We start from the raw sequence: 12,312 nt of genomic DNA, 5'->3' as shown, positions 1-12,312 counted from the left end.
TCTGTTTCTTTAAAAGCATTCAAACAACGGTTTTGTATTGTCTGATAAACAAAACAATGACAGTATTTTTTGAAATACTATTCTGTGAAGCATATTGCAAGACTTATTTGTGTGGTCTGAATGCCCTTAAATAAGAAATATGAAGACTCATATGTAGTGTCTTCTCTCATACAACAACACTTAAAGGTTGTGCTAATTTACTTTACACGACAATTATATGTGGTCGTAAAGTGTATCAGAGGACAATTAAGTGTCGTTCTATGGTTGATTTGTATGACATTTAAGTGCTGTGTGAAAGATTTTTCAATTATACATATGTGATGTTGGGAAATGGTTTAGACAATAGATTTCTGTTGTGTCAATCTCATTACGACGACAATTTACTGTCGTTTGAGATTATTTAGACGACAAATTTTTGTGGTCTAAATATAACAAGGACCACTAATAGTACGTGTTTTATATTGTCTGTAATCACGTCCAATCACACTTATTTGTTGTTGTTATACACTGTGCAGCTGCAACCACACATTTTGGTGTGCTTTTGTTGTAGCATGCAGTTTGTGATGACACATTTTAGTAGTCCCCTGTACAATTGGTATGCATGCATTCTGGAAATTAAAATTGCCCATTAATGAAAGTATGAAACCATAAAATCCACATTCAAAATCATTCATTGCAATTTCCATTAATCCACTAGTATCTCATGTACACAAACTTAATCATGAACTTCAGTTCAAAATAACTCATATATACTAATCTGGATCTGAAGACAAGTCTAAATGCTTAATGAATGAAAAATTTCTACTAGACACAAGTTAATAAAGGAACTAGCTAGCTATACTGCTGTACTGCTGTACTAGTTTCACAATCTGATCATGAACGGAATCACCCAAATCATAGAAGTGGTCATAGAAAACGGAATGGCCAGTGAGCTTGCAGAGACACAAACCTGCTGACCCATTGCAGAGACACAAATCTTTCTTGACCCCCATATAGACTTATGCTGCATATTACAAGAGCAACTAGTCTTCATTCTCAATGAGGAACAAGATATTGCAGAAAAAAGAACAAAAACCTTTGCTGCAAATCTGGTAGGTGGTCTACTCGTCTGCATTTAACTCATGTGCAGCTTAGTGAGGCATTTAACTCATCTGCAGAAAAGATACAAGCTACGTAAATATAATTAAATATAATAATACCATGACCATTATCAAAATTCAGGCATTGGTCAAACCTATCAATACTCTGATATATGATTTTGCATCATATTAATTTGAAGCTGGTATTGTACAGTTCAGATAAAGCCGAAGTAAGTACATTATATTTATCAACAAAGAGATGACTCAGATGAGTTCATCAAATACAGAACATACTTATCAGAAAAATCAGAAAACTCCAAGTGTAATGAATTATGATGATGTTTAAGGAAAACATGCTGAAGTACTTACACATTGAGAAGAGATGAGCTTTTCGATTCAGAGAGAGCGCCATTCAACTTATTGTTTCCAAGAAACCTAATCATGAAGACAGAAATACATGCCTCAATTAGTACTTGAAAGAGTACATTTAGGAGGAAAATAAAACAAGTAAGAGCTTAACAGAGTGGAATTTTACTGAGTTGCAAGAAGAGAAGAAGACCATCACTTTCTTTGATAGATTCCTCGTCAGGAAAGAATATAGGAGAATAAAATCTCTTGGCACTTGGCACAAGACAATAGTCCTGTTGCAGTCCTATATTCGTGGCCTGTAGTGCACACAATCTTGGCAGGTTATAAAGATTACGGCTAAAATACAAGAATAAATAGGTCTATATGAGTATGAAGTAGACTTAATATTTAGTGTGGAATCCAAAAGACCAGTTGGATTCCTACCTTAGTTCTCCCATCATCCACATCTATATACATAGGCGTTGTCTGGAAGGAAAAGTCAGCAAGATCTTCAACCTACAGGTTTAATGGGAAATGTATTAATATATATAAGAAGTAACTCATGTAACATATGGGCAATCCAGTCATGTAAAGAAGAGACAAAAACAGTTTAGAAACTACTGAACTATGGCAGCATATTAAGTTAATAAGTTATGCTAAAACAATGAAAAATAATGTGGAAAGCAAGAGATTGACTAACTGCTATGAGTTTGAGATATAATGCACAAACCTTCTTAGTCTGGGTTGCAGAAAATAAAGTTGTTTGCCTATTCTGCACATTCAATAGAAACTTGATCAGCTAATGCATATAACAAGGTTAAAGTCCAATTGCAATTGCAACAAAAACCATAAAAGAAAAAAAATCATAAAAGTTATTTTGAACTGCTGCACTAGTCCTGCTAGTAGAAAAAAAAAAAACAGAAACATATGGATGCATCATGGTTCATACTTGATGTCACTTCTTAAGTTGAAATACTACCCAAGTACCCAGTTTGCTCAAATTATTTTTCTGTTAAGAATATAACAAAATATATTAAGACGGTTAATGCAAGCTGTATAAACTCTGCAAAGGCAAGATATAAGTACTAAATCAGTTCAGACAAATATTATCTGTCACAGGTTATCATCCAGACAGTACAAAAGCAATGTATGGGATTCAGGAACGCATTAAAACAAATGAAATACATTGAACTTCAAACTACATGAGGGATAGCAATACATGTGTAAATGGCATCAATGAATCCCAAAAAAGGTTTAATCAGTACCTAAAGGGTAATTAATAATCAACCCAAATGTTACAAACGGCATACATATATTATAAACAAAATAAACCCAAATGGTACAAATTGCACACTTGTATTAGAAACAAAATCCCTCAAAATCAGAAACATAACTTTGCTTTATTTTTGCTTCAAACCTATTCAATTGAAACTACTAAGAAATTATTATTCCATTGAATTCCATTTGTAAAGAACTCAGCAAATGCATCGCCAATAATTCAACTGGCCCTGTTCATTGAAACAAATAGGTTTCACACGCAGAAAAGGTTTTGTCTTAAAGTTATACAGATAAGGCTTTGAACTACTCATAAACCAACAATGTACCCGTGAGTATATCTGGCAAAGAGTGTCTGTGAATGAATACGTCACTAGCTGAACATAAACTAAACTACATATTCATTTATTCTTACCTACACAACACTCAATGAGAAGATGTTGAGCATCTCTTGCGACGCGTACATCTGGAGGCAACATCTCCTTAATGATCTTGGTCATGCTTTCTGTGAAGAAACAGTGAGTTAGTTTACATCATTCAGTATTCAACTTGAATATGAGAACTAATAAGGTGTAACACATAAATGCTGATGCCCTGATTTGAAATGAAACCAGTAAAAGTTCCAAGCATGCTATAGAAGATATTTGGAAACCTCCAAGATATTTGATTGAGGAATCGTTTAATCTATATAGTTAAAAAATGTACCGAGTGGAGTATAAAAGGTAGACATAGAGTGAAAACAAAATTGCAACCAAAACCAATGAGCAAACCATGTAGACCTACTTAAACATCTCTTAGGCTTCAACAGTCCATGTCCATCCAATTAAAACTACAGGGCAAATCCATCGAATTCAAGTGGGAAATACATGACGCAGTTTGAATCAAGAAAGTGGGAAAGCTATGAACTGATACATGTTTGGCCAAACCAACCTCAGTTGTCATATCAAAACAGCCGGAGTTAAGATTGCTAGGATTCAATTGATGGTTTGGAATATTTCTGGAGTTTTTCGTGGACACAGAGACCAGAAAATCCTGTTAGGAATCCAAGGGGTCCTCTTAATCTTAGAGTTCTGCGAGTATGATGTTTATCAGTCTTACTCTTTGGTGAATGAAATCATAATATCTGTGTGACTTTTCTGTGTACCATTACAGTTTACAGATGCTTTCTCTTTACCTTGCATATATGATGAACAAACTAAAATAACTTGACGAGGTAAACTTACGTAGTAACTAATAAAGATCATGGTATAGTAGTAATAATGAAACGATAATCAAATGTGCAGTAAAACATTGACAGATTTCACAACATAAAGTCTACTAGTGAAGTTTAATCTTGAAAGCCCTACAGCCAAATGACATGATATATTCTCAATTAAAACACAACTTTCATTAATCACTTGTCTAGTTAGAAATCAGAAGAGTCACTCACAATTGGAAAACAACTATAGATACTGAATAGCCCGAATGGAAACCCTTCACTTCTGAAATCTTCCTCCCTTTGCCTTCCCACAGTTCAGTTTCAAGAGCAGCAAAATCAAACTCCCATTCTCCTTCGTTCATATGGTACAAGAATTTCATGATCAATGTATAAGTGTACAAATTACAAAAGTATCACCATGATAACAGAACAAATTGAAAAGAAGGAATTACCAGTTCCATGGAGACCATAGGTGGAATTGGATGAAAGTGGCCCGACATAGGTCTACATGGTAACAAGCTTCCCTATTTTCTTACTCTCATTCTTTCTGATTTCACTTTTCATTTCCCAATCTGCTACCCAAAAGAAAAGAAAAAGAATCAATATCATAATTTTTTGCTCAGAGATTAATGGAGAGATAACCCAAAAGCCAGTCTCCATGTAAACCCCACAAGACGCAAGGCCCCATTCATCAATCAATAGAGCTATGCAACCATATCATACACTTGCAATTTGAATAAAAGAAACCCAGTTCTAGACTGAGAAGAATCAGCCAAAACCAAGCTTAGAAATAAAAACCCATATAGCATAATTGAGCAAGAGACCAATAAAGACACAAACTTGCCTTTTGAAGCAAAACACTGACAGAATCTTGAAAACAAGCCATCTCAAGTCAAAATTGAATGAATCAGACCCCAATTTAAGAATAAGAAACAAGAATGACGAAACCCATATCTCAAATTTGCAATCTAAACACCTGAAATTATCATACAATCGTGAATTAAAAAACAAATTCTATAACAACCCTAAATCAGATGGATACCTTAGATTAGGCAGCTGGATTCGTACATAGCTGAGAGGCCAATCAACGCCTGCTGAATCGAGTATGAGATCTTGCCCTTCGCGAGGTTACAATCGAAGTGGTGGAGGTCGTCCCGACGATAGTGCGTAGCGATGAGGTTGAACACAGTGTTTTCGGGATATTTGGCGGACATCGAATAGGCCGATGGTGGAGTCCAAGGTCATGGCGATATCGATGATGAAGGAGGCCAAGCAAAGGACAAATTTGGGAGGAGAGACAGAAGAGATTTGACGGGGGAGAGAGAGAGCAAAACGAAAATCTATCCGAAGATTGAACCCAATCAAAAAACTAAACTAAAAAACAATTGAAACCCTAAATTGCTTACCAATATCCGAATCAAAAATAGCTCTATTTGTTGCTGGAGAGCTCCATTAATCTAGATGCAAAAGATGAAGTAGAGACTAAGAAGAAGAAGGCCGGAGAGACAAAGAAGAAGAATCCAGAGAGTGAGAATCGAGATCTGAGAGAGTTGAGAGAGAAGGAGAGAGGCTGGTGTTTGAGTTTTTCGTTTTCGCGGGTTCTAACTAGGTCAAGCTGAGAGAGTTGAAGGATGAGAGAAAATGACTTTAATTGGGTGTCGAGGTCTATCTCTATATCAAAAAGCACAAGTCAAAATAACTTAGAAATTTTTTAAAACAAGCTTCACACTTAGACAATATTTAAATGTTGTCTGAATGTTGCAACATTTTCAGTCAACTAGGGCTTGGCTATTTGAGAGGGAAAAGACTGCTCAATCAACATTTAGATATCCCTCCAAATTTGAGATAGGAAATCACCACCTTCTACAACTACATAAATGTGTTGTCTGAATCCTCACCATTTTTCCAAATTAAACCAGTATGGTTTTAGTCTATATTCAGACGACAGAAAAAAAAATTATGTCGTCTGAAAAACTCAGACGACATAAAACATTACTTATGTCGTCTGAAGTGTGTCGTCTGAAGGCCTTTTTGGCATAGTGTGGGAATGTAGTTCTGATGGGCTTCCTATGTTCAAAACAGTGCAGCAACTTCGTAACACTAGGTTTGCTTTAGCAGATTGGCAGCGTATCACCTATGGCAACAGAGGTAGAGAAATTGAGGCCTTACGTGGTAGATTGCATGATCTCACTTATCTTCCTTTAACAGATGTTAATCAAAGTGAGAGCTTTGAGTTAGCTTTGAAACTGGATGGGTTATTGAATGATGAGTATGCCTATTGGAAGCAAAGGGCAAAGGTTTCTTGGCTTCGCGATGGTGATCGGAATACCAAATACTTTCATAGGAAGGCCTCTAACAGAAGAGTGAAGAATAGACTGTAGGGATTGTTTGATGATTCTGGAATTTGGCAGGATACGGATGTTGGGATGGAAAGTGTAGTATTGTCATACTTTTCCAATAAGTTTCAGGCTGCAGAGATGGATCATGCTCATATGTGTGATGTTGTCGATCTAATTACACTTAGGGTTACTTCGGAGATGAATGTAGATTTGTGCGCTGATTATTCTGCTTTGGAAATCACGGAAGCTTTGTTTCAGATGTATCCTACAAAGTCTCCTGGCCCTGATGGTATGCCTCCGCTTTTCTTTCAGCACTACTGGGATATCATTGGCTCTGATGTTGTTGCTGCGGTGCAAAGTTTTTTGCACTCTAGTCAACTGCTTGGAGAAGTCAATTATACTCATATTTGTTTGATTCCAAAAGTCCAAAATCCAGTGAGGGTTTCTGATTTGAGACCGATTGCATTATGTAATGTTATGTATAAGATTTGTTCTAAGGTTGTGGCTAATAGGTTGAAAAAGATTTTGGCACAACTTATTTCTCCATTCCAAAGTGCCTTTATTCCTAGCAGGCTAATCACATATAATACCTTGATTGCTAATGAAGTCTCTCATTATATCCATACTTGTTTGTCTTTTGAAGGGGTGATGTCCCTGAAACTTAATATGAGTAAAGCATATGACAGGATGGAATGGAAATTCTTAGAAGCTGTGCTAGTCAGATTCAGATTTGATGATTCTTGGGTTCGAATTATTATGCAGTGTGTTAGTACAGTGAGATATTATTTTCTGATCAATGAACAACCTAAGGGTTATCTTACTCCTACTAGGGGGTTACGGCAGGGGGACCCTCTCTCTCCATACTTGTTTCTCTTATGTGCGGAAGTGTTCTCTGCACTACTTGATAAGAAAGCTTCTCTTGGCCTACTTAAGGGTGTTCAGGTATGTGAAAATTCACTTATTATCCATCATTTACTGTTTGCTGATGATAGTCTTCTCTTTGGGGTTGCTTCTGAGGAGGAATGTTTGCACATTAAATCTGTGCTTCATGATTATGAGAAGGCATCTGGGCAGTTGGTTAATTTCAATAAAAGCAGTGAGATTGGTCATGGTTCACAACAGTCTTTGGCAGCTTCTTTAGGGGTGGAAATGGTGGGAAAACATGAAAGTTACTTGGGGCTTCCTACTTATGTGGGTCGTAGCAAGTCAGAGCCTTTTGCTTTTATCAAAGAGAGGTTGAGCAAGAAGCTTGAAGGTTGGCAAGGTAAGTTGCTTAGCAGTGCTGGGAAGGAATTGTTGATTAGGGTAGTCGCTCAAGCACTGCCTTCCTATTCCATGAGTTGCTTTCTTCTTCCTAAAGGATTCTGTGCTGCTTTACACCAAATGTGTGCCAAATTTTGGTGGGGCAGCAAGCAGGATAATAGAAAAATTCATTGGATGTCTTGGGAGCGTTTATGTCGGCCCAAGGAGCAAGGGGGTATGGGTTTCAGAGACTTATATGCTCACAATTTGGCTTTACTAGCGAAACAGGGTTGGCGTTTGTTATGTTTCCCAAACCCCCTGCTAGCTAGGATCTATAAAGCTCGATACTTTCCTTCCTGGTGATTTTTGGTCAGCTAGGGTTTCAGGTTCTGTTTCTGCTTGTTGGCGAGGCATAATGGAAGCTAAAGCTGTGTTGATGAGGGGTGTTCATTGGCAGGTGGGTGATGGTAACTCTATCCGGATTTGGTCAGACCCTTGGATACCTCGTCCTTCTTTTTTTCATGCACTCCTTCGTCTGAATATTCCTGTGACTCGGGTCAGTGACTTAATTTCGGATTCTTGTTGGAATGCTGCTCTTATTGAGAATATTTTTGATCCTGTTGATGCAAATTTGATATTAGCTATTCCCTTGAGCTCGAGGTTAGTCCCAGATAGGCTTATTTGGCACTTTGATGCTAAAGGGCTTTTTACTACTAAAACTGCTTATGTTCAAGCTTTTAATTTGCTGCACTCTCCTGCTTCTGCTTCTAGCAATGATTCTGGTACCTTGCTATGGAAATGATTATGGGCCACTAAAGTTCCGGGTAAGGTTAAAGTGCATACTTGGAGATTTTGTTCTTCTATTTTACCTACTATTTCCCAGCTTCGTCAAAGGCATGTTTATATTGAGGGTGGTTGCGCTTTATGTAACAATGCGGATGAGTCTGTTGAGCATGTTAGTCGAGATTGCCCCTTTGTTAAAGGTATTCTTTGCCGGTGCCCTGGGTTGGGAGGCATTTTTGCTAACCATTCAGAGGCTTCGTGCTTGGATTGGTTGCAGGTATGTTCAAAGTCTCTTTCTGAAGATCTTTTTTCTCTTCTCTTATGGGGGATTTGGTCTATTTGGAAAGAAAGGAATAAGAGGGTTTGGCAAGATAAATGGTCTTCTCCTGAGCAAGTGAGGTATGGTATTTAATCCCAACAGTTACTTTTCAAATCAGTTGGACTAAGTCAGAGACGAGTTGGGAGCAGGGTGACTAAACCTTGGTCTCCTCCTCCAGTCGGTTGGTTGAAAGCTAATATTGATGGTGCTTTTGATAAGAATTCATGTTCTGGCGGCATCGGGGTGATAGTGAGGGACTCTGATGGGTTGGTTGTGGGTGGTTGTTGCTGCAAAGTTGGTAGGGTTTTGTCTCCGGCTTTGGTGGAAGCTCTAGCTGCTAGAAGGGCTTGTCAACTTGCTGTGAGTATTGCTCCTATTATTTTTGAGTCTGATTGTCAGAAATTGGTGAGGGATATTATGTCTGAGGAGGAGGATGCTTCAGGATATGGAGGTATTGTGGAGGATGTTATCTTTCTTCATGCTTCTTTACTTGGGTCATATTTTACTCATGTGTATAGAGAGTCTAATTTTGCTGCTCATATGTTGGCTAAATTGGCTCTTAGTTCTAGTTTTGATGTTTCCTGGAGTGGTCATATTCCCTCTAGTCTTAGCAACTATGTTGCTACCCATTGTATGAATTAACATCATCAATAAAAGCTTGACGTCCTTCTCTAAAAAAAAAAAAAAAAAAGTTGGCATATTTTTACAAGAACTTATTTTTACTCATGGACAACTATATGTTGCACTTTCAAGAGTCACTTCAAGAAATGGGTTAAAAAATTTAATAAACAATAACAATGATCTACCGAATAAATACACTAAAAATATAGTTTATAAAGATGTGTTACAAAATCTATAAATAAAAATATATAAACTGTTACAAAATAAAGGTGTACAAATTTCAAACTCTGATACACATGTTTAAAATATGAATACACATGAATTTTACATGACACAATTGATTAGACGAAAGCAAATTATTATCAAATTGCAATCGCACTGTTTCACAGCTGTCATCAACGTTGATCTTGATAAAGACTTGATAAATATCAAAAGTGTACATATTTTAAGTATACATGACACATGTTCAAAATATGAATATGCACAAATTTCATGTGACACAATTGGTTTTGAAAAAAATAAACAATTATTTTAATTTTTTACGCTTTTGTATGGTATTAGTCAACCCAAAGGAAAACCCAAAGAAACGAGAAGAAGGCCAGTACATTTTTCCAACTATGGTTCCAATTTCTTTCCGCCTCTATTTCATTTGAAAATTGGCGAAAGTGACAGTTCAAAGTAAAACCAAATACAATCTGAAAGAGTCTAAGATGAAAGTTGCAGATGATTCTCAGTGTTGTGTTGAAAAGGGTTTCACTCTGGAATTACACTTTTGTCCTGAATCCCTGTGTATAAAACCCACATCTCCAGCTACCTTCCAGTTCGACAAGCCTCCATCAAGGTCACCATCTACTATTACGCAATATCAGGCTGGGTAAAAATTTTCTTTCATACAATCAATGGATTTCGATTACCAAATTATCTACCTTCGTGTTTCTACGTAGAATAATCAATTGATTGGAATTAGGGTTTCTCAAGTGTGACAATAGCCGGTATCCGATAACATCGGATTCCAGTGGGTTTTTCCTTTTCCTTTGTACATGCTTGAATGTGAAAAGGGTGAAAAGGAGTATAATATCAATTTTGGTTTCTGTCGATATCAATTTTGGCACATGGTCGAATTGATCAGTGATGAATGTTTGATCTTAATCAAACAAAGGTATGTCCTGAAAATTTTTAGTAGGCAACAAGATGGTTTATTTTTACGCTTAGATATGGATTGACACTCTTTTGTTATTCAGTTGTTGCCCTGGAACTCATCCAATAGTTTGAGCAATTAGTTCCAATTTCTTATCAATCTCAGCTCCAATAGTTTGAACAATTAGTTCGGGTGCTTCTTTGCCATGCACATTGTCTTCCATTCGCTCATTTATTTGGCTTTTCACACCTGCTTCCTTCTATTTCCATTAGCTCTCATACTTTATTGGATGAGCATAGCTGATCATTGTACAAGACAGCGTGGTTCAATATTACTTTCTGCACCTATACTTCTACCTGCTACTGATAAGAGTAATACTGGCTTTTATTCTGTGCAGAAAGAAAACTCCAACTGTTTTCCACCTGAAGGTAGTTTAGTGGTTATCTTCTATAGCTTATTTTCAGTTTTTGATAAAAATTTAAATGCTGCATTGCAGGGAAAACCCTTAGTAAGGATCTGAGTTACAACACTCTTGAAGAGACCCATGCCCTGTTCTCAAAGCTCTCTATCAACAGTAGTTCCAAGGCCAGGTGAATTTCATTGGTTTATGACTCTGACAATAATAATTTATGATTTAAAAATTGAAATTTAAGTGAGTATAGATACGTTTATAGTATTGTGAGATTATTGATCTTAAAAGACCATGATGGGCAACAGATCATTGTCCCTACACTTGATCAGAATCATGCTGAAAGCTATGAACATATCCAAAAGATGATTCAAGGTAACTCTTTTAAGCAATTTCATAAATATATATGTATATTCTTCATATTCTATTAATGGCAACAAAATGATAGAAAAATGGTCATGTTCAATTTATGGTGTACTCATGAAATTCCTTCATTGTTTGGTCACAGACAAGGAATCTCCGATTACACAACCACTTCCTAAACTAGGTATAATATTGATACCTTCTGAAATTAGATTAAGCTTGAGTTGTATTACCTGAATATTAACCATGTTGGAATTAATGTACTTTCTCCTTCATTCTAGAGTTTTCTCTTTAGCTCTTGATTTAACTTTATGAAGTAGTTGGTTGTTGTAACAGCCTAAGTTAATGTTGTATTAGAGTCCCAATGAGTCTCTTCTGTCCTCTAGATAGAAATGTCTAGAGTCCTAAGCTGCTATAAATTAAGCTTTGCTGGTGTAATGCTTGGAACATGAAAAAAAAAATCAATAGCAGTTCAAGAGCTCTGCAGTAGCAACTCATAAACCAAAATTCTTTTTGTCTCAATAAACACTCTGCTTTTCCAGATTTCCTATTCCCATCTTTTTCAATCCAACAAACTGGTATCAGAGCGGGTTCGTTCATATTGGGCGTTCCCTATATCAACCTGCCAAGATGTCGCCTAAAGAAACCACTCCAGTTTCATATTCTTTTCTTCCTATCTTTGGTGGAGAAAACTATGATTTCTGGAAAGTGAAGATGACAACTCTGCTTCGGTCTGAAGGGCTTTGGAAGATCGTTGAGAAGGGCTTCACTGAACCAGAAGATGAGAATCAACTTTCAGGTGCACAAAGAGAAAAATATGAAGCAGATGCAATGACAGATGCCAAAGCTCTCTCAAAAATTCAAAATGCAGTCACCAACGAAATCTTTCCAAGAATAACAAGAGCCAACACAGCAAAGGAAGCTTGGGAGATTTTGGAGAGGGAGTTTCAAGGTGATAGCAAGGCAAGGACCATCAAGCTTCAGTCTTTACGCTGGGAGTTTCACAATCTGAGGATGAAAGAATCTGAATGCATCCAAGATTACTCTTCTAGAGTAACTGAAATTGTCAATCAAATGAGAACCCTTGGTGAAGACATGTCAGACCAGAAGTCTCATGAGCAGAGAAGGCTGGGACGCAATGAGGAAGCTGTTGAGAGTGCTTTCCAGTCAAAACTCACCTTCAAATCACCGAAGTTTA

At 36.9% G+C, this 12,312-nt stretch overlaps 1 long non-coding RNA gene across 1 annotated transcript; it reads right to left on the bottom strand.

The window, feature by feature from the left end:
- Positions 1-632: 632 nt before the first annotated feature.
- LOC133734053 (uncharacterized) lies at positions 633-1,961 on the bottom strand. The gene is made up of 4 exons (XR_009858026.1): positions 1,872-1,961; positions 1,615-1,744; positions 1,449-1,514; positions 633-1,151 (listed from the first exon to the last, which is right to left on the bottom strand). It is a non-coding gene; the product is annotated as an uncharacterized LOC133734053 (long non-coding RNA).
- Positions 1,962-12,312: the final 10,351 nt, after the last annotated feature.

The sequence above is a fragment of the Rosa rugosa genome, chromosome 2 (assembly GCF_958449725.1).
Source record: "Rosa rugosa chromosome 2, drRosRugo1.1, whole genome shotgun sequence".
Classification (NCBI taxonomy): Eukaryota; Viridiplantae; Streptophyta; class Magnoliopsida; order Rosales; family Rosaceae; genus Rosa; species Rosa rugosa.
The sequence above is the reverse complement of the archived record's forward strand: the minus strand, read 5'-3'. Positions and strand labels throughout refer to the sequence as shown.